At 48.3% G+C, this 22,179-nt stretch overlaps 2 non-coding genes and 10 pseudogenes across 2 annotated transcripts; all 12 read left to right on the top strand.

Annotated features, from left to right (window-relative positions):
- Window positions 1–4,810: 4,810 nt before the first annotated feature.
- On the top strand, window positions 4,811–4,930 carry LOC141268589 (5S ribosomal RNA; annotated as a pseudogene).
- Window positions 4,931–5,875: 945 nt separating this feature from the next.
- On the top strand, window positions 5,876–5,994 carry LOC141266968 (5S ribosomal RNA). Its single transcript, XR_012320987.1, has one exon. It is a non-coding gene; the product is annotated as a 5S ribosomal RNA (ribosomal RNA).
- Window positions 5,995–6,599: 605 nt separating this feature from the next.
- On the top strand, window positions 6,600–6,719 carry LOC141267329 (5S ribosomal RNA; annotated as a pseudogene).
- A 3,485-nt stretch (window positions 6,720–10,204) lies between these two features.
- On the top strand, window positions 10,205–10,313 carry LOC141269098 (5S ribosomal RNA; annotated as a pseudogene).
- Window positions 10,314–10,918: 605 nt separating this feature from the next.
- LOC141267563 (5S ribosomal RNA) lies at window positions 10,919–11,038 on the top strand (annotated as a pseudogene).
- A 923-nt stretch (window positions 11,039–11,961) lies between these two features.
- Window positions 11,962–12,080, top strand: LOC141266523 (5S ribosomal RNA). Its single transcript, XR_012320558.1, has one exon. It is a non-coding gene; the product is annotated as a 5S ribosomal RNA (ribosomal RNA).
- Window positions 12,081–12,701: 621 nt separating this feature from the next.
- LOC141269770 (5S ribosomal RNA) lies at window positions 12,702–12,821 on the top strand (annotated as a pseudogene).
- Window positions 12,822–13,762: 941 nt separating this feature from the next.
- LOC141268459 (5S ribosomal RNA) lies at window positions 13,763–13,881 on the top strand (annotated as a pseudogene).
- Window positions 13,882–14,502: 621 nt separating this feature from the next.
- Window positions 14,503–14,622, top strand: LOC141268027 (5S ribosomal RNA; annotated as a pseudogene).
- A 949-nt stretch (window positions 14,623–15,571) lies between these two features.
- On the top strand, window positions 15,572–15,690 carry LOC141267307 (5S ribosomal RNA; annotated as a pseudogene).
- A 621-nt stretch (window positions 15,691–16,311) lies between these two features.
- On the top strand, window positions 16,312–16,431 carry LOC141270100 (5S ribosomal RNA; annotated as a pseudogene).
- A 940-nt stretch (window positions 16,432–17,371) lies between these two features.
- LOC141269380 (5S ribosomal RNA) lies at window positions 17,372–17,480 on the top strand (annotated as a pseudogene).
- Window positions 17,481–22,179: the final 4,699 nt, after the last annotated feature.

Below are 22,179 nucleotides of genomic sequence, written 5' to 3'. Positions count from 1 at the left end.
TCTGGGCATCAGTGCAGATCATTTCCTCGTCTGGATTCACAGAAGCGCTGGAGTCGACCTCTGATTCCCAGGCTATAGTATGAGTAAACAGCTCTGCAGACTCAACCATCTGTTCTACCTCATACTCAGACGGGCAGCTGGAGATTTGGGAGCTGTGAGGAAGCAAGTGCGATTTGGGTGACACCTTTGAGGACTGGAGTATTTGTGATGTTGAAGTTGATGTGGAGGAGAGCCCACTTAAAGGAGCACTTGATATCCGTTGAAGCACCTGCTGTTTTTGTGCCTCATCTGGAATTTGTAGCGATTGGCGTGGCCGTAAGAAAGGGATCTTATCACATTGTCCGCTAAAAGAAGTAGACATTTTAGTTTGGCTGGAAGATGGTCTTTCTTCTGCAGATGTTACTGTTGCTTTAACACCTACCCCACGGACACAACCTTTTTTCCCCTTCCCAACACGCCTATTCCCCTTTCCACCAGCAGCAGGCCTTTTTCCACTCATTTTGGTGGTTAACTAATTCACAACTCTGGAGTTGTTTGCACAAAAAACAATGGATGGTAACCGAGCAGAGCTGAGTGGCCAAACTGTGGTATTAGGCCAAAACTATTGGCTGGGTTAGATGCAGAAAAAAATTATTTTGAATTTGCAACCTGATGGAGGTCAGTATAGATGGATTAATAGAACAAGACCCACACACAGCTAGAAGCCCAATATTTTTTCAGAGGTAGATGCAGAAAAAAATATATTCAGTTTGCAACCTGATGGAGGTCAGTATAGATGGACTAATACAACAAGTCCCACACACAGCTAGAAGCCCAATATTTTTTCAGAGGTAGATGCAGAAAAAAATATATTCAGTTTGCAACCTGATGGAGGTCAGTATAGATGGACTAATACAACAAGTCCCACACACAGCTAGAAGCCCAAATATTTTTTCAGAGGTACTGTAGATGCAGATAAAAATTAGTTTTAATTTGCAACCTGATGGAGGTCAGTATAGATGGACTAATAGAGAAAGTCCGACACACTACTAGAAGGCCAAATATTTTTTCAGAGCTAGATGCAGAAAAAAATTATATTCAGTTTGCAACCTGATGGAGGTCAGTATAGATGGATTAATAGAACAAGACCCACACACAGCTAGAAGCCCAATATTTTTTCAGAGGTAGATGCAGAAAAAAATATATTCAGTTTGCAACCTGATGGAGGTCAGTATAGATGGACTAATACAACAAGTCCCACACACAGCTAGAAGCCCAATATTTTTTCAGAGGTAGATGCAGAAAAAAATATATTCAGTTTGCAACCTGATGGAGGTCAGTATAGATGGACTAATACAACAAGTCCCACACACAGCTAGAAGCCCAAATATTTTTTCAGAGGTACTGTAGATGCAGATAAAAATTAGTTTTAATTTGCAACCTGATGGAGGTCAGTATAGATGGACTAATAGAGAAAGTCCGACACACTACTAGAAGGCCAAATATTTTTTCAGAGCTAGATGCAGAAAAAAATTATATTCAGTTTGCAACCTGATGGAGGTCAGTATAGATGGATTAATAGAACAAGACCCACACACAGCTAGAAGCCCAATATTTTTTCAGAGGTAGATGCAGAAAAAAATATATTCAGTTTGCAACCTGATGGAGGTCAGTATAGATTGACTAATACAACAAGTCCCACACACAGCTAGAAGCCCAATATTTTTTCAGAGGTAGATGCAGAAAAAAAAATATTCAGTTTGCAACCTGATGGAGGTCAGTATAGATGGACTAATACAACAAGTCCCACACACAGCTAGAAGCCCAAATATTTTTTCAGAGGTACTGTAGATGCAGATAAAAATTAGTTTTAATTTGCAACCTGATGGAGGTCAGTATAGATGGACTAATAGACTGATGCTATGCCCAAAAGATTTTACTTCACTAGGTGCAGTAAAAAAATTGGTATTCTATACACAGGTGGTATATCTTGCAACACAGATAGGCTACTCCACTGACTAACACACTCTGCAATAGGCCAAAAAGGATTAGCTTTGCTAGATTCAGCCAAATGCTGTGAAAAAAACTTGCACAGCACTGGCACAGACCTGCCTGGCAAAAACTGATAGGAACTGATGTAACCTAGTCCTGAAAAGGACTCCAATTACAATTAGTCTTTACTCCCACAACCTATCTATTTAAGAGCACAGACCTCCCTGATAAAAGTCGTAGGAAATGCTGTAACCTAGTCCTTAAAAGGACTGCAATCACAACTATTCCCTACTCCCAAGCTATCTGTATATTTGTGCGAAAATTGGCTTGAAATTAACAAGGTATAGCGCACACAGCAACAGCGGTGCCGTCTAACACGCAGCTGCAGCAGTGAGAAAATGGTGGCGATGGGGAAAATGGCTTGGTCTTATAGGGCAAGGACATGTGACATACACTGCCAATGACACATGCCCTTGCTTGTGTGAAAAAAAGCACTTCGCTCCGTGTGTGCGCTGCTGATAGGCTGACAGATTGCACCTCCCCACTGCAAATGCAGGAAAGAGAAAAAAAAATGGAGATCTTCATTGTTCCTGCAGAGATCCATCCCCTGCCCCTCCCCCCACCCCGCTGTACACTCAAGCTGCGTATTAACATTAATTTTCATCATTACTGAGAAAAAATCCAGTTAAGATTTTGGTGCACGAACAGTTATCGAACATAACCTCGAACAGCCGAATTTTTCTCAAATTGTTCGTGTTCGCCGAACGGCTCGAACACCGCCCAAAACAGCTCGAATTTGAGATTGGCGAACAGTTCGAGTAGAACAACGCTCATCTCTAATTTTGACATCATATTTTGGCATGATTTTGTATAATTTCAGCAAATTTTTCCTCATTTTAATTTGGAGTTGAGCCTGGGTAATTCCAGAATTCTCTGATATTTTTAGTGGCTCTTGTACGTCCGTTCCTCCTACGTCACTCAAGTCTCCTCCCACATCACCCAGTATGTCGGTTTCTCATATGTCAGTCATGTCTCCTCCCATGTCAGGTTTCTGTATGTCCGTCTCTTGGTCAGACCCAAGGTCACCTTCAGTTACAGACACGTGTCTTACTTCTTGTTCATTTTCCACATTACAGTCAGAATCAGTATCACCGTCTGACACTTCTACACTATTTTCCTGCTTAGAAATCTCTAACACAAGACTATGAAAAAAATCTACCAAATGTAGAATATTTCTCAATTTCTGTTTGTCTCTATTTACCAATTTAGAAGTTAACTGTAAATTCTGCAATTCACATTCTTCGTATAAACTGAGCCACAAAACTTCTATGTCATCTCATACATTAACTTTGAAATTAATATTACTTTGTTTAGCAAAAGAAGAAATTATATCCATATTTTGCTTACCTTAAGATTCCTTGGCTTCTCTTTATCAGCACGTCCTGTCTTCAGTTTGTCTGATTCTTTTCCTGTGTGATTCTGTTCCTTGTTAGTACCTCTGCTTCCTGTCTTTCCTCAGTCTGTAGGTCCTTTCTGCTTCTCGTGACAAACTAGTGAATTTACTGACACGTGAACAACAGCTGTTCAGCTCGTCAGGACTCCCCCCTTGTTCACGGAAGAAATTCACTTACTTAATTTAAAAAACAAAAAAACAGGACTGGCTGGCTCACCATTGTAAAATAATACTCTTCCTGTATTATTTTTTTCTACTGAGGACTTCTCAAAGTATCAATATCACGATATTCTTATAAAAAAATGTATCTATTTATTCTTGGATTGTCTATTAAAAAGAATCAGATTGCAGCAGGTACATACAATAATTAGTTATAAAGTAATTGTCCATTTGTCCATAATTATCCTAATTGTTGAGATTCACCCATCTTTCCTTGGATCCTGGCTGGTAAATCATGTCTTTGTCCAGCATGTGTCCAGGCCTCCATGTCATCTGCTTCTCAGCATGAAGATTCTGTGTCTTGTGGGGTGGGCAGAGCAAGAGAGCCCCCCCTTTCTGTACCATGGGCTTTTATAGCCAGTCGTATGGACACCTGTTCTACATATGGTAGTGAACCAAAAATACACACACAAATAGCGCATGTCAACTAGACACGATGGCTGAGGCATAGAACTCAGAAAAATGATTATGGATTAACATTCCAAATGAATTTCCATAATTAACCATTTAACAGAGACCGCCTGGGAATACCAGGTGCTGTAGGCTTTTGCTTTTTCCTTCCTTCCACCAGCAGGGGGCACTCTCTTCTATGCCTTTTTTCCATTCCCTTTCACAAGTGCACACATTCATTCTCTTTTCTTTTTTTCATTTGCTTTCTCTCTTGCGCTATTTCATCTCTGCAAAATACCAGCATCCTTCTGATCACCGTGGGCCTCCAGCATTGTTGCTTCTTTACTTTTAATACTAGGCTCCTTTTCACCAGGACCAGCGTCTCCCGCGTGGCTGGAGGCAACCACCGGTAACTCCAAGCAGAAGACCTTTGCAGGCAACACGACCCTCCCCCCTGAAGAGCAGCTCAAAGTCACTGGCAACCATCTCACCCTCTTCCTTCATTCACCCCTGGACGTCTCGCTCCGCCCCCAAGTTACGGGTCCAGCTTGCTCTTTCTGTCACATTACCGCGATGAAGGGTTTAGCCTGCAGGAGACCCTGCGCCGAGACATTTTTGAAGACACCTGATGCGGCGGGTGAATCACTGCTAAACAAACCACACCTGTATCGACGGCACAGCCTTTGCATGGACCCTTCGGAGCCTGCCCCATCACGGCCAGATTGCTCGCCACCAAGCGATCCTGAGAAAGGTTGGCCGGGCGATGGATCGAGCAGCATCTACTGGCCATACCACCTTGGATACGCCTGATCTCGTCTGATCTCGGAATCAAAGCAGGGCTGGGCTCGGACAGTACTTGGATGGGATACCTCCTGGGAACACCAGGTGCTGTAGACCATTTTGATGACGTTTTGCCCTACTGCCCAGCTCGGCTAGCATGGAACGGCGCCTTACCGGGCACCGACCTTAAGTAACTTACATGATGGAAGCCCCAAGGCCTCTGAGACAGTTGGCAGCTAAGTACGCTACCCCGCCGCCCTTCACGCAGGCCTGACACCGAGCTCCTTGCCACGGCTAGGAGTGCTTATTGACTCCGCAGCTCACCGTGTGGAAATGATGGCGTTAAAAGCACCCGGGGCCGTGAAGGGGCCAGGCTTTCAGCAGGTGCCCAGGGAAGGTTTTGGATGCCGGCCGTCTAGCGAGGGCCAGCAGAAGTAACATGTTTCTCTGCAAAGAAGCTTGTGTAAACAAGCCAGACGGCTGACAAAGAGCTAACCTCAGTGCAAGGAAGGCAAGGAAGGTGCGGAAGGAATTGGGGAAGGGGGGGGGGTGATTCCTGCTAGGGCCCTGAAATCATAAAAAAGGCAGGAGAGTCTGACGCATGGTGACGGAGAGGTTGTAGGGGCAGATAGGGGGTGTTGTCACGTGCCAGCACGTGTGTATGCTGGCTTGTGTGTGAGAGTGCGCTTCCTAGGTGTGGCGCGCTGCAGACAGACAAAGGGATTGTTCCCTTTCATTAAAAGTTAATCCCCGGCTGCAGGCTATTAGAAAGCAACTAACCGCGCTCTACTCACCCTACCCGGGTCTACCGGTGAGTCTCGCCTCTGCTCCCGGCCTGTGGCATTGGCCGTGAAGCTGACGTTCCGTCGACAGCGCTGCAGCCGATCAGTGAGCTCAGCGGCTCTGAGTGGGGCATTGTGTCTACAAGACCTTTTAAGGAAGCCAGCAAAAAAATTGAAGAGAAGGGAAAGCACAAAAGGACCTGGTCTTGCTGAGCACTGGAAAGGGCAGCCGGCAGCCAGACGTCAAAGTAGAAAAGCAGCAAGTGAGAAGCCTGTTTCAGGCTACGGCCACACCACCCTGAACATGCCCGATCTCGTCTGATCTCAGAAGCTTAGCAGGGCTGGGCCTGGTTAGTACTTGGATGGGAGACCACCTGGGAATACCAGGTGCTGTAGGCTTTTGCTTTTTCCTTCCTTCCACCAGCAGGGGGCACTCTCTTCTTTGCCTTTTTTCCATTCCCTTTCACAAGTGCACACATTCATTCTCTTTTCTTTTTTTCATTTGCTTTCTCTCTTGCGCTATTTCATCTCTGCAAAATACCAACATCCTTCTGATCACCGTGGGCCTCCAGCATTGTTGCTTCTTTAATTTTAATACTAGGACCAGCGTCTCCCGCGTGGCTGGAGGCAACTACCGGTAACCCCAATCAGAAGACTTTACAGGCAACACGACCCTCCACCCTGAAGAGCAGCTCAAAGTCACTGGCAACCATCTCACCCTCTTCCTTCATTCACCCCTGGACGTCTCGATCCGCCCCCAAGTTACGGGTCCAGCTTGCTCTTTCTGTCACATTACCGCGATGAAGGGTTTAGCCTGCAGGAGACCCTGCGCTGAGACATTTTTGAAGACACCTGATGCGGCGGGTGAATCACTGCTAAACAAACCACACCTGTAGGGACGGCACAGCCTTTGCATGGACCCTTCGGAGCCCGCCCCGTCACGGCCAGATTGCTCGCCACCAAGCGATCCTGAGAAAGGCTGGCCGGGCGATGGATCGAGCAGCGTCTACTGGCCATACCACCTTGGATACGCCCGATCTCGTCTGATCTCGGAAGCAAAGCAGGGCTGGGCTCAGACAGTACTTGGATGGGAGACCTCCTGGGAACACCGGGTGCTGTAGACCATTTTGATGACGTTTTGCCCTCATGCCCAGCTCGGCTAGCATGGAACGGCGCCTTGCCGGACACCGACCTTAAGTAACTTAGATCAGGGTTCCCCAACTCCAGTCCTCAAGGCCCACCAACAAGTCATGTTTTCAGGAATTCCTTAGTATTGCACAGGTGATGCAATTATCACCTGTGTAATACTAAGGAAATCCTGAAAACATGACCTGTTGGTGGGCCTTGAGGACTGGAATTGGGGAACCCTGACTTAGATGATGGAAGCCCCAAGGCCTCTGAGCCAGTTGGCAGCTAAGTACGCTACCCCGTCGCCTTCACGCAGGCCTGACACCGAGCTCCTTGCCACGGCTAGGAGTGCTTATTGACTCCGCAGCTCGCCGTGTGGAAATGATGGCGTTAAAAGCACCCGGGGCCGTGAAGGGGCCAGGCTTTCAGCAGGTGCCCAGGGAAGGTTTTGGATGCCGGCCGCCTAGCGAGGGCCAGCAGAAGTAACATGTTTCTCTGCAAAGAAGCTTGTGTAACCAAGCCAGACGGCTGACAAAGAGCTAACCTCAGTGCAAGGAAGGTTATCCTTATCCTCTCTTGCTGACAACTTTATCTTCCAAAAGGTAGGGGAGAAAACAAGAGGATCTGCTACTTTGGATCTAATCCTTATAAACAGGGAGGAAATGGTTGAGGAGGTAAAGGTGGCTGGGACCCTAGGAGGCAGCGATCATGCTATTATAGAATTTTGGATAACTAGAGGAGGAAGACATGTGAAGACTCAAACTTCAAGGTTAGATTTTAGAAAGGCAGATTTTAAGAGACTCAGAAAGAGAATAGGAAGGATCCAATGGCTGGATGTCCTTAAGGACAAAAATGTCCAGGAAGGATGGGAAATTTTTAAAAATGAGATTCTCAAAGCACAATCGTTAACAATCCCGAAAAGTAAGAAGAATGGGAAGCATTTAAGGAAACCAGGATGGATGAACACAGAACTTAAACACATGCTAAAAAGAAAGAAAGAAATGTTTATTAAATGGAAAGAGGGAGGCATATCTAAAGAAGATTATAATGCAGTCTGCAGATCCTGTAGGGCACGTATCAGGTTAGCTAAAGCTGACAATGAATTAAGGCTTGCAAGAGATGTCAAAAGCAATAAAAAAGGATTTTGGGGGTATGTCAAAAGTAAAAGAAAAGTCAAAGATGCTATAGGATTTTTACAGGATGAAAATGGAGAAATGGTAAGAGAGGATGTTGAGAAGGCCGAACTTTTTAATTCCTATTTTGCATCTGTTTTCTCTCAGAAAGAAAATGTAACATCAACTGATCTTCACTGTCCTTTTAAAGGAATAGAGGAATCCAAGTTATCTGTAAACAGAAAGATTGTGAGGGAATATTTAGCTAACATAAATGAGTTCAAGTCTCCAGGTCCAGATGAATTACACCCCAGAGTACTGAAGGAGATCGTAGAAGAAATTTTAGAACCACTCTCCATAATCTTTGAAAATTCTTGGAGAACAGGAGAAGTCCCAGAAGACTGGAGAAGAGCAAATGTTGTTCCTATCTTCAAAAAGGGGAAGAAGGTGGACCCAGGGAACTATAGGCCAGTGAGTCTGACTTCTATACCAGGAAAGATCTTTGAACAAATTATTAAACAACATGTATGTAAGTACATGGATAAGAATGAAGTGATTAACCAGAGTCAGCATGGGTTTGTAACTAACAAGTCATGTCAGACTAACTTAATTTCCTTCTATGACAGAATCACTGACTGGGTGGATCAGGGAAATGCTGTAGATATAGCATATCTTGACTTCAGCAAAGCATTTGACAAAGTATCTCACACCATCCTTATTGAAAAAATGACCAAGTATGCAATGGACCAGGCAACTGTTAGGTGGATTCATAACTGGCTTAGTGATCGGACTCAAAGGGTGGTTGTAAATGGCTTCACATCCAGCTGGATGAATTTCTCAAGTGGGGTACCACAGGGCTCCGTCCAGGGACCTGTATTGTTCAACATCTTTATCAATGATTTAGATGAAGGAATTGAGGGTAAACTGATTAAATTTGCTGATGACACAAAGCTAAGAGGGATAGCTAATACTAGAGAAGAGAGAGAGAGGATTCAAAAAGACCTAAATAAACTGGAGCAGTGGGCAGCAACCAACAGAATGGTTTTTAACAGGGAAAAATGCAAAGTACTACATCTGGGCAATAAAAATGAAAAAAGCATATACAGAATGGGAGGAATAGAGCTAAGCAACAGTACATGTGAAAAAGACTTAGGTATACTAATAGATCATAGACTGAACATGAGTCAACAGTGTGATGCAGCAGCAAAAAAGGCAAATACAATTCTGGGATGTATTAACAGAAGCATACAGTCTAGATCACGTGAAGTCATTATCGGTCTTTACTCCTCTTTGGTCAGACCTCATCTGGAATACTGTGTACAGTTTTGGGCACCACATTTTAAAAAAGACATAGACAAACTGGAGCACGTTCAGAGAAGAGCGACCAGAATGGTGACTGGTCTGCAAACCATGTCCTATGAGGAACGGTTGCAGGATTTGGGAATGTTTAGCTTGCAAAAAAGAAGACTGAGAGGAGACTTAATAGCTGTCTACAAATATGTCAAGGGCTGTCACATTGTAGAAGGATCATCTTTATTCTCATTTGCACAAGGAAAGACTAGAAGCAATGGGATGAAACTAAATGGGAGGAGACACAGATTAGATATTAGAAAAAACTTTTTGACAGTTAGGGTGATTAATGAGTGGAACAGGCTGCCACGAGAGGTGGTGAATTCCCCTTCAATGGACGTCTTCAAACAGAGGCTGGACAGACATCTGTCTGAGATGATCTAGTGAATCCTGCTTTGAGCAGGGGGTTGGACCAGATGACCCAGGAGGTCCCTTCCAACTCTACCATTCTATGATTCTATGATTCTATGAAGGCAAGGAAGGAATTGGGGTGGGGGGGGTGATTCCTGCTAGGGCCCTGAAATCATAAAACAGGCAGGAGAGTCTGACGCATGGTGACGGAGAGGTTGTAGGGGCAGATAGGGGGTGTTGTCACGTGCGAGCACGTGTGCATGCTGGCTTGGGTGTGAGAGTGCGCTTCCTAGGTGTGGCGCGCTGCAGACAGTCAAAGGGATTGTTGCCTTTCATTAAAAGTTAATCCCCGGCTGCAGGCTATTAGAAAGCAACTAACCGCGCTCTACTCACCCTACCCGGGTCTACCGGTGAGTCGCGCCTCTGCTCCCGGCCTGTGGCATTGGCCGTGAAGCTGACGTTCCGTCGACAGCGCTGCAGCCGATCAGTGAGCTCAGCGGCTCTGAGTGGGGCATTGTGTCTACAAGACCTTTTAAGGAAGCCAGCAAAAAAATTGAAGAGAAGGGAAAGCACAAAAGGACCTGGTCTTGCTGAGCACTGGAAAGGGCAACCGGCAGCCGGCAGCCAGACGTCAAAGTAGAAAAGCAGCAAGTGAGAGGCTTGTCTCTGCCTACGGCCACACCACCCTGAGCACGCCTGATCTCGGAAGCTTAGCAGGGTCGGGCCTGGTTAGTACTTGGATAGGAGACTGCCTGGGAATACCAGGTGCTGTAGGCTTTTGCTTTTTCCTTCCTTCCACCAGCAGGGGGCATTCTCTTCTATGCCTTTTTTCCATTCCCTTTCGCAAGTGCACACATTCATTCTCTTTCTTTTTTTCATTTGCTTTCTTTCTTGCGCTATTTCATCTCTGCAAAATACCAGCATCCTTCTGATCACCGTGGGCCTCCAGTATTGTTGCTTCTTTACTTTTAATACTAGGACCAGCGTCTCCCGCGTGGCTGGAGGCAACCACCGGTAACCCCAAGCAGAAGACCTTTGCAGGCAACACGACCCTCCCCCCTGAAGAGCAGCTCAAAGTCACTGGCAACCATCTCACCCTCTTCCTTCATTCACCCCTGAACGTCTCGCTCCGCCCCCAAGTTTCGGGTCCAGCTTGTTCTTTCTGTCACATTACCGCGATGAAGGGTTTAGCCTGAAGGAGACCCTACGCCGAGCCATTTTTGAAGACACCTGATGCGGCGGGTGAATCACTGCTAAACAAACCACACCTGTAGGGACGGCACAGCCTTTGCATGGACCCTTCGGAGCCCGCCCCGTCACGGCCAGATTGCTCGCCACCAAGCGAACCTGAGAAAGGCTGGCCGGGCGATGGATCAAGCAGCGTCTGCTGGCCATACCACCTTGGATACGCTCGATCTCGTTTGATCTCGGAAGCAAAGCAGGGCTGGGCTCGGACAGTACTTGGATGGGAGACCTCCTGGGAACACCGGGTGCTGTAGACTATTTTGATGACGTTTTGCCCTACTGCCCAGCTCGGCTAGCATGGAACGGCGCCTTGCCGGACACCGACCTTAAGTAACTTAGATGATGGAAGCCCCAAGGCCTCTGAGCCAGTTGGCAGCTAAGTACGCTACCCCGCCGCCTTCACGCAGGCTTGACACCGAGCTCCTTGCCACGGCTAGGAGTGCTAATTGACTCCGCAGCTCACCGTGTGGAAATGATGGCGTTAAAAGCACCCGGGGCCGTGAAGGGGCCAGGCATTCAGCAGGTACCCAGGGAAGGATTTGGATGCAGGCCGCCTAGCGAGGGCCAGCAGAAGTAACATGTTTCTCTGCAAAGAAGCTTGTGAAACCAAGCCAGACGGCTGACAAAGAGCTAACCTCAGGGCAAGGAAGGAATTGGGGAGGGGGGGGTGATTCCTGATAGGGCCCTGAAATCATAAAACAGGCAGGAGAGTCTGATGCATGGTGACGGAGAGGTTGTAGGGGCAGATAGGGGGTGTTGTCATGTGCGAGCACGTGTGCATGCTGGCTTGTGTGTGAGAGTGCGCTTCCTAGGTGTGGCGCGCTGCAGACAGTCAAAGGGATTGTTCCCTTTCATTAAAAGTTAATCCCCGGCTGCAGCCTATTAGAAAGCAACTAACCGAGCTCTACTCACCCTACCCGGGTCTACCGGTGAGTCTCGCCTCTGCTCCCGGCCTGTGGCCTTGGCCGTGAAGCTGACGTTCCGTCGACAGCGCTGCAGCCGATCAGTGAGCTCAGCGGCTCTGAGTGGGGCGTTGTGTCTACAAGACCTTTTAAGGAAGCCAGCAAGAAAATTGAAGAGAAGGGAAAGCACAAAAGGACCTGGTCTTGCTGAGCACTGGAAAGGGCAGCCGGCAGCCAGACGTCAAAGTAGAAAAGCAGCAAGTGAGAGGCTAGTCTCTGCCTACGGCCACACCACCCTGAACACGCCCAATCTCGTCTGATCTCAAAAGTTAAGCAGGGTTGGGCCTGGTTAGTACTTGGATGGGAGACCACTTGGGAATACCAGGTGCTGTAGGCTTTTGCTTTTTTCTTCCTTCCACCAGCAGGGGGCACTCTCTTCTATGCCTTTTTTCCGTTCCCTTTCACAAGTGCACACATTCATTCTCTTTTCTTTTTTTCATTTGCTTTCTCTCTTGCGCTATTTCATCTCTGCAAAATACCAGCATCCTTCTGATCACCGTGGGCCTCCAGCACTGTTGCTTCTTTACTTTTAATACTAGGCTCCTTTTCACCAGGACCAGCGTCTCCTGCGTGGCTTGAGGCAACCACCGGTAACCCCAAGCAGAAGACCTTTGCAGGCAGCACGACCCTCCCCCCTGAAGAGCAGCTCAAAGTCACTGGCAGCCATCTCACCCTCTTCCTTCATTCACCCCTGGACGTCTCGCTCCGCCCCCAAGTTACGGGTCCAGCTGGCTCTTTCTGTCACATTACCGCGATGAAGGGTTTAGCCTGCAGGAGACCCTGCGCTGTGACATTTTTGAAGACACCTGATGCGGCGGGTGAATCACTGCTAAACAAACCACACCTGTAGGGACGGCACAGCCTTTGCATGGACCCTTCGGAGCCCGCCCCATCACGGCCAGATTGCTCGCCACCAAGCGATCCTGAGAAAGGCTGGCCGGGCGATGGATTGAGCAGCGTCTACTGGCCATACCACCTTGGATACGCCTGATCTTGACTGATCTCGGAAGCAAAGCAGGGCTGGGCACGGACAGTACTTGGATGGGAGACCTCGAGGGAACTCTGGTTGCTGTAGACCATTTTGATGACGTTTTTACCTACTGCCCAGCTCGGCTAGCATGGAACGGCGCCTTGCCGGACACTGACCTTAAGTAACTTAGATGATGGAAGCCCCAAGGCCTCTGAGCCAGTTGGCAGCTAAGTACGCTACACCGCCACCTTCACGCAGGCCTGACACCGAGCTCCTTACCACGGCTAGGAGTGCTTATTGACTCCGCAGCTCGTCGTGTGGAAATGATGGCGTTAAAAGCACTCGGGGCCGTGAAGGGGCCAGGCTTTCAGCAGGTGCCCAGGGAAGGTTTTGGATGCCGGCCGCCTAGCGAGGGCCAGCAGAAGTAACATGTTTCTCTGCAAAGAAGCTTGTGTAACCAAGCCAGACGGCTGACAAAGAGCTAACCTCAGTGCAAGGAAGGCAAGGAAGGTGCGGAAGGAATTGGGGAGGGGGGGGTGATCCCTGCTAGGGCCCTGAAATCATAAAACAGGCAGGAGAGTCTGACGCATGGTGACGGAGAGGTTGTAGGGGCAGATAGGGTGTGTTGTCACGTGCGAGCACGTGTGCATGATGGCTTGTGTGTGAGAGTGCGCATCCTAGGTGTGGCGCGCTGCAGACAGTCAAAGGGATTGTTCCCTTTCATTAAAAGTTAATCCCCGGCTGCAGGCTATTAGAAAGCAACTAACCGCGCTCTACTCACCCTACCCGGGTCTACCGGTGAGTCTCGCCTCTGCTCCCGGCCTGTGGCATTGGCCGTGAAGCTGACGTTCCATCGACAGCGCTGCAGCCGATCAGTGAGCTCAGCGGCTCTGAGTGGGGCCTTCTGTCTACAAGACCTTTTAAGGAAGCCAGCAAAAAAATTGAAGAGAAGGGAAAGCACAAAAGGACCTGGCCTTGCTGAACACTGGAAAGGGCATCCGGCAGCCAGCCTTCAAAGTAGAAAAGCAGCAAGTGAGAGGCTTGTCTGTGCCTACGGCCAAACCACCCTGAACACGCGCGCTCTTGTCTGATCTTGGAAGCTAAGCAGGGTTGAGCCTGGTTAGTACTTGGATGGGAGACCACCTGGGAATACCAGGTGCTATAGGCTTTTGCTTTTTCCTTCCTTCCACCAGCAGGGGGCACTCTCTTCTATGCCTTTTTTCCATTCCCTTTCACAAGTGCACACATTCATTCTCTTTTCTTTTTTTCATTTGCTTTCTCTCTTGCGCTATTTCATCTCTGCAAAATACCAGCATCCTTCTGATCACCGTGGGCCTCCAGCATTGTTGTTTATTTACTTTTAATACTAGGCTCCTTTTCACCAGGACCAGCGTCTCCCGGGTGGCTGGAGGCAACCACCGGTAACCCCAAGCAGAAGACCTTTGCAGGCAACACGACCCTCCCCCCTGAAGAGCAGCTCAAAGTCACTGGCAACCATCTCACCCTCTTCCTTCATTCACCCCTGGACATCTCGCTCTGCCCCCAAGTTACGGGTCCAGCTTGCTCTTTCTGTCACATTACCGCGATGAAAGGTTTAGCCTGCAGGAGACCCTGCGCCGAGACATTTTTGAAGACACCTGATGCGGCGGGTGAATCACTGCTAAACAAACCACACATGTAGGGACGGCACAGCCTTTGCATGGACCCTTTGAAGCCCGCCCCGTCACGGCCAGATTGCTCGCCACCAAGCGATCCTGAGAAAGGCTGGCCGGGCGATGGATCGAGCAGCGTCTACTGGCCATACCACCTTGGATACGCCCGATCTCGTCTGATCTCGGAAGCAAAGCAGGGCTGGGTTCAGACAGTACTTGGATGGGGGACCTCTTGGGAACACCGGGTGCTGTAGACCATTTTGATGACGTTTTGCCCTACTGCCCAGCTCGGTTAGCATGGAACGGTGCCTTGCCGGACACCGACCTTAAGTAACTTAGATGATGGAAGCCCCAAGGCCTCTGAGCCAGTTGGCAGCTAAGTACGCTACCCCGCCGCCTTCACGCACGCCTGACACCGAGCTCCTTGCCACGGCTAGGAGTGCTTATTGACTCCGCAGCTCGCCGTGTGGAAATGATGGCGTTAAAAGCACTCGGGGCCGTGAAGGGGCCAGGATTTCAGCAGGTGAACAGGGAAGGTTTTGGATGGCGGTCGCCTAGCGAGGGCCTTCAGAAGTAATATGTTTCTCTGCAAAGAAGCTTGTGTAACCAAGCCAGACGGCTCACAAAGAGCTAACCTCAGTGGAAGGAAGGCAAGGAAGGTGCGGAAGGAATTGGGGAGGGGGGGGTGATTCCTGCTAGGGCCCTGAAATCATAAAACAGGCAGGAGAGTCTGACGCATGGTGACGGAGAGGTTGTAGGGGCAGATAGGGGGTGTTATCACGTGCGAGCACGTGTGCATGCTGGCTTGTTGTGTGAGAGTGCGCTTCCTAGGTGTGGCGCGCTGCAGACAGTCAAAGGGATTGTTCCCTTTCATTAAAAGTTAATCCCCGGCTGCAGGCTATAAGAAAGCAACTAACCGCGCTCTACTCACCCTACCCGGGTCTACCGGTGAGTCTCGCCTCTGCCTCCGGCCTGTGGCATTGGCTGTGAAGCTGATATTCCGTCGACAGCACTGCAGCTGATCAGTGAGCTCAGCGGCTCTGAGTGGGGCGTTGTGTCTACAAGACCTTTTAAGGAAGCCAGCAAAAAAATTGAAGAGAAGGTAAAGCACAAAAGGACCTGGTCTTGCTGAGCACTGGAAAGGGCAGCCGGCAGCCGGCAGCCAGACGTTACAGTAGAAAAGCAGCAAGTGAGAGGCTTGTCTCTGTTTACGGCCACACCACCCTGAACACGCTTGATCTCATCTGATCTTGGAAGCTAAGCAGGGTCAGGCCTGGTTAGTACTTGGAAGGGAGACCACCTGGGAATACCAGGTGCTGTAGGCTTTTACTTTTTCTTTCCTTCCACCAGCAGGGGGTACTCTCTTCTATGCCTTTTTTCCATTCCCTTTCACAAGTGCACACATTCATTCTCTTTTCTTTTTTTCATTTGCTTTCTCTCTTGCGCTATTTCATCTCTGCAAAATACCAGCATCCTTCTGATCACTGTGGGCCTCCAGCATTGTTGCTTCTTTACTTTTAATACTAGGCTCCTTTTCACCAGGACCAGCGTCTCCCGCGTGGCTGGAGGCAACCACCGGTAACCCCAAGCAGAAGACCTTTGCAGGCAACACGACCCTCCCAACTGAGGAGCAGCTCAATGTCAGTGGCAACCATCTCACCCTCTTCCTTCATTCACCCCTGGACGTCTCGCTCCGCCCCCATGTTACGGGTCCAGCTTGCTCTTTCTGTCACATTACCGCGATGAAGGGTTTAGCCTGCAGGAGACCCTGCGCCGAGACATTTTTGAAGACACCTGATGCGGCGGGTGAATCACTGCTAAACAAACCACACCTGTAGGGATGGCACAGCCTTTGCATGGACCCTTCGGAGCCCGCCCCGTCACGGCCAGATTGCTCGCCACCAAGCGATCCTGAGAAAGGCTGGCCGGGCGATGGATCAAGCAGCATTTACTGGCCATACCACCTTGGATACGCCTGATCTTGTCTGATCTTGGAAACAAAGCAGGGCAGGGCTTGGACAGTATTTGGATGGGAGACCTCCTGGGAACACCGGGTGCTGTAGACCATTTTGATGACGTTTTGCCCTACTGCCCAGCTCGGCTAGCATGGAACGGCGCCTTGCCGGACACCGACCTTAAGTAACTTAGATGATGGAAGCCCCGAGGCCTCTGAGCCAGTTGGCAGCTAAGTACACTACCCCGCCGCCTTCACGCAGGCCTGAAACCGAGGTCCTTGCCACGGCTAGGAGTGCTTATTGACTCCGCAGCTCACCGTGTGGAAATGATGGCGTTAAAAGCACCCGGGGCCGTGAAGGGGCCAGGCTTTCAGCAGGTGCCCAGGGAAGGTTTTGGATGCCGGCCGCCTAGCGAGGGCCAGCAGAAGTAACATGTTTCTCTGCAAAGAAGCTTGTGTAACCAAGCCAGACGGCTGACAAAGAGCTAACCTCAGAGCAAGGAAGGCAAGGAAGGTGCGGAAGGAATTGGGGAGGGGGGGGTGATTCCTGCTAGGGTCCTGAAATCATAAAACAGGCAGGAGAGTCTGACGCATGTGACGGAGAGGTTGTAGAGGCAGATAGGGGGTGTTGTCACGTGCGAGCACGTGTGCATGCTGGCTTGTGTGTGAGAGTGCGCTTCCTAGGTGTGGCGCGCTGCAGACAGTCAAAGGGATTGTTCCCTTTCATTAAAAGTTAATCCCCGGCTGCAGGCTATAAGAAAGCAACTAACCGCGCTCTACTCACCCTACCCGGGTCTACCGGTGAGTCTCGCCTCTGCCTCCAGCCTGTGGCATTGGCCGTGAAGCTGACGTTCCGTTGACAGCGCTGCAGACGATCAGTGAGCTCAGCGGCTCTGAGTGGGACATTGTGTCTACAAGACCTTTTAAGGAAGCCAGCAAAAAAATTGAAGAGAAGGGAAAGCACAAAAGGACCTGGTCTTGCTGAGCACTGGAAAGGGCAGCCGGCAGCCAGACTTCAAAGCAGAAAAGCAGCAAGTGAGAGGCTTGTGTCTGCCTACGGCTACACCACCCTGAACACATCTGATCTCAGAAGCTAAGCAGGGTCAGGCCTGGTTAGTACTTGGATGGGAGACCACCTGGGAATACCAGGTGCTTTAGGCTTTTGCTTTTTCATTCCTTCCACCAGCAGGGGGCTCTCTCTTCTATGCCTTTTTTCCATTCCCTTTCACAAGTGCACACATTCATTCTCTTTTCTTTTTTTCATTTGCTTTCTCTCTTGCGCTATTTCATCTCTGCAAAATACCAGCATACTTCTGATCACCGTGGGCCTCCAGCATTGTTGCTTCTTTACTTTTAATACTAGGCTCCTTTTCACCAGGACCAGCGTCTCCCGCGTGGCTGGAGGCAACCACCGTTAACCCCAAGCAGAAGACCTTTGCAGGCAACACGACCCTCCCCCCTGAAGAGCAGCTCAAAGTCACTGGCAACCATCTCACCCTCTTCCTTCATTCACCCCTGGACGTCTCGCTCCGCCCCCAAGTTACGGGTCCAGCTTGCTCTTTCTGTCACATTACCGCGATGAAGGGTTTAGCCTGCAGGAGACCCTGCGCCGAGACATTTTTGAAGACACCTCATGAGGCAGGTGAATCACTGCAAAACAAACCACACCTGTAGGGATGGCACAGCCTTTGCATGGACCCTTCGGAGCCTGCCCCGTCACGGCCAGATTGCTCGCCACCAAGCGTGTTACAACTCTCCTGTTAGGTTTTTTTAGTTTGCTGGTCACATGACCATTTTGCCTATTTAATCCGGCTCCGCCCTCCTGGCTTTGCTGGACTTCATTAGTATTTACTACTGTTGAGCTAGCTTGTTGCTCTGTTGCCGTTCTCTGTTAGTTTTGCTAGGTCTTCTGACCCCTATGCCTTTTTGTTGTGTGTTTGTCTTTGACTGCTACTATTTCTGCTAGGAGGTGTCCAACTTTTCCCAGTCCCTAGATCTTGTAGGGATCCCTCCCTCACATCTATAGGTCTGCGTTCAGACTAGCCGAGGACTTTAGCGGGTCTGATCGCAGGATCAGGTTCCCCGTTACATCGTAGGGATCTAGTTTAGTTCTATTGTAGGGATAGATCTCCTTTCTTTCCTTAGTCTCTGTAGCAGATCATAACAGTAATTCCAGCCATAAAAAAAAAAAAAAAAATTCTCTAAGGAAAGACCTCCAGTTTTCCATCATGGTCTCGGTGCAAGATTTGGCTCAACGCTTGCAGGGACTCTCTCTGGAGGTGACCAAGCTCCAACAACACGTGAGTAGCTGTTCTGGAGCTCATTTTGTGGAACCTAAGGTACGTCTGCCTGATCTATTTTTTGGCGAACATCAAGATTTTTTTTCTTTTAAAAATGCTTGTCTATTATATTTTCGTTTGAGACCCGGATCCTCTGGTGATGAATCACAGCGCATAGGGATCATAATGTCACTTTTGCGCAAAGATCCTCAGGGATGGGCCTTGTCTCTCCAACCTAGTGATCCGTGCTTTAGATCAGTGGATAGTTTTTTTTCTGCTTTGGGTTTGTTGTACGATGATCCTGATCGTGTCTCATCTGCTGAGTCTGAATTAAGACGTTTGAGGCAGGGATCAGGTAATGTGGAAAAATATTGTTCTCACTTCCGTCGGTGGTCTGCCCAGGTGGGGTGGAACGATTCTGCTTTGAAAAGCTTGTTTCTTGCAGGGCTATGTGAAAGGGTAAAGGATTTACTGATTGCTTATCCCACACCTGGAAACTTGCAGGAGGCAATGCAATTAGCTATACGGGTGGACAGGAGACTGCGTGAAAGGGTTAATGAGAGCAAATCCTCTGCTATGTCAGCTTCGAGTCCTGAGAGGTTCTGTGCTGACAATGGAGAGCCGATGGAAATTGGGGCGATGGCACCCCGCTCTCAGGAAAAAGATCGCCGACTTTCTGAAGGCTTGTGTTTCTATTGCGGAAATTCTGGTCATTTTATTAAGAGCTGTGTGCTTCGTAAGAAGAAAGAAAAAAAAATGGTCAGTCATGCTCGTATTGCCTGTTTAAATTCTAAGGGAGTATTCCTATCTGCCACTACTGCTGCTCAGGATGAATAAATTGAATTTCGGGTATTTGTGGATTGTGGATCTACTCTGAATGTGATTGATGGGGGATTCTTGTAAAAACTTAGATTAGAACCTAAAACTTTGTCATCCCCTATTGCTGTGGTTTCTGTCGATGGCTCTCCCTTGAAGAGTGTTACTCACAAGGTCTGTGAATTTCCCTTCACTATTAATGGTATTCATCAAGAGAATTTCGATTTGGTGGTATTGGATAATTTGCCTTCTCCAGTAATATTGGGGTTACCCTGGTTAAAATTGCACAATCCTGTACTGGATTGGTCTACCAATGAAATTAAGTCCTGGAGCCCTAAGTGTTATGACAAGTGTTGTAACGGGCGCATTGCTGCTGTGGATAGAGGGGAATTGCCTGTACCTATTCAGGACTTTTGGAGAGTTTTTTCTGAGGAGGAGTCGCAGGTTTTGCCTCCCCATAGAGACTATGATTGTACCATTGAATTTGTCCCTGGCGCGACTCTTCCTAAGAGTCGTTTATTTAATCTTACTATTCCTGAAAGAAAGGCTTTGGAAGAATACATACAGACAAGCTTGGCCGCCGGTCACATTAGGCCTTCCAAGTCTCCTGTGGCTGTTGGATTTTTTTTTGTAAAAAAAAAAGATGGCGGTTTACGTCCTTGTCTGGACTTTCGTGAGATTAATAAAATTTACTGTAAGCAATCCTTACCCACTGCCATTGATTCCTGATTTATTTAACCAGTTAGTGGGGGCCAAGTGGTTCTCTAAAATTGATCTCCGGGGGGCATACAATTTGTTGCGCATGAAGGAGGGTGATGAATGGAACACTGCTTTTAACACTCCTGTGGGTCATTTTGAGAATCTGGTCATGCCTTTTGGTCTCACTAATGCTCCAGCATTTTTTCAGAATCTTATTAATGATATCCTTAGACCTTTAATCGGCAAAAATGTGGTTGTGTATTTGGATGACATTTTGATTTATTCGCCGGATCTGGAGTCTCATTGGCGGAGCGTACGTGAGGTATTACAGTTATTAATGGACAATTCGCTTTTTGCTAAGCTGGAGAAATGTGAGTTCGCTGTACAGAGAATTAGTTTTTTGGGCTTCATTATCTCCAGTGAAGGTTTTGAGATGGACCCGGTTAAAGTTCAAGCTGTGCAGGAATGGCCTAGGCCTATTGGTTTGAAATCGATACAGAGGTTTTTGAGTTTCGCCAATTATTACAGAAAATTCATAAAAAATTTTTCTATTATTGTCAAACCGCTGACCGATCTCACCAGGAAAGGTGCTAATGCGGTTCAGTGGACTTCTGAGGCCATTGAAGCTTTTGTGTTTCTAAAGGAGAGGTTCACCTCTGCTCCCATCCTTATGCAGCCTGATGTGACTAAGCCGTTTTTGGTTGAGGTTGATGCTTCTTCGGTGGGGGTTGGTGCAGTGTTGTCTCAGGAAAACAAGGATGGAGTACATCCCTGTGCCTTTTTTTCAAAAAAATTTTCCGAGACTGAACTTAATTACGATATTGATAATCGGGAATTGCTGGCGATTAAACTCGCATTTGAACACTGGCGTCATCTCTTGGAAAGTGCTGAATTTCCCATTCAGGTTTTCACTGATCATAAAAATCTGATCTATCTTGATGCTGCCAAGCGCTTGAATGCCCATCAGGCTAGGTGGGCACTTTTTTTCTCGCGGTTTAATTTTTCCGTTACTTACATCCCGGGTACCAAGAATGTTAAAGCGGATGCTTTGTCTCGCAGCTTTTCTCCCATGGTCGGTGTTGAGGAGGAAGAGGAGACCATTTTGCAAGAAGATGTTGTGATTGCTGCTTTGGACTCCGTTTTGGAGGATGAGATTCTTAAAGCACAGGAGAATGCCCCATCTAACACTTCCCATGGGAGGTTGTTTGTGCCTAGGACCTTTAGGAGAGATTTGTTTGTTAAGTGTCATGAGTCTCGGTTGGCAGGTCATCCAGGAATTTCTGAGACCAAGAGACTTGTGGGTTGCAGTTTTTGGTGGCCTGGATGGCAGAAGGAAGTCATTAAGTGGGTGCGCCAATGTACTGTGTGTGCAAGATCCAAGTCTTTGCATGCTCCTGCTGCGGGGTTGCTTTGCCCTCTGGAGGTTCCTAGTGCACCTTGGACACATCTGGCTATGGACTTTATTACTGACCTTCCTCCCTCTGAAGGTTTCACGGTCATCTGGGTGGTCGTGGACCGTTTTAGCAAGATGTGTCACTTGGTTCCCTTCATCAAACTGCCTTGCGCTAAGACACTCGCTAAGGCCTTTGTCAAGGAGATTGTCAGACTACATGGTGTTCCTACTGACATTATTTCTGATAGGGGACCTCAGTTCGTGGCTCGTTTTTGGCGTGCCTTTTGTGACAGGTTGGGAGTTCATTTGTCGTTTTCATCCGGATATTATCCGGAGTCTAATGGCCAGACAGAAAGGAAGAACCAGGATGTTGAGCAGTTCTTGCATTGTTTTGTGGCAGACAATCAAGAGGGGTGGTCTGAGTTTCTGCCACTTGCTGAATTTGCTCTTAACAACCATACATCCTCTTCTGCTGGGTGTTCGCCTTTTTTTTGTTGTTCTGGGAGACTTCCGTCTTTTCGGTCATTTTCCAAATTGGTTTCGGCTGTGCCTGAGGAGGAGAGTTTTTCCGGTGATTTGGAGAGAGTTTGGACGGATGTGCGTGGTAATTAGTGTTGAGCCACCCCCGTAGTGTTCGAGTTCGGTTCGGTTCGTCGAACACCCGTGTGTTCGC

This window comes from Phyllobates terribilis, unplaced genomic scaffold (assembly GCF_046119375.1).
Source record: "Phyllobates terribilis strain yellow unplaced genomic scaffold, ASM4611937v1 Scaffold_4__5_contigs__length_816908805, whole genome shotgun sequence".
Taxonomy (NCBI): domain Eukaryota; kingdom Metazoa; phylum Chordata; class Amphibia; order Anura; family Dendrobatidae; genus Phyllobates; species Phyllobates terribilis.
The sequence above is the reverse complement of the archived record's forward strand: the minus strand, read 5'-3'. Positions and strand labels throughout refer to the sequence as shown.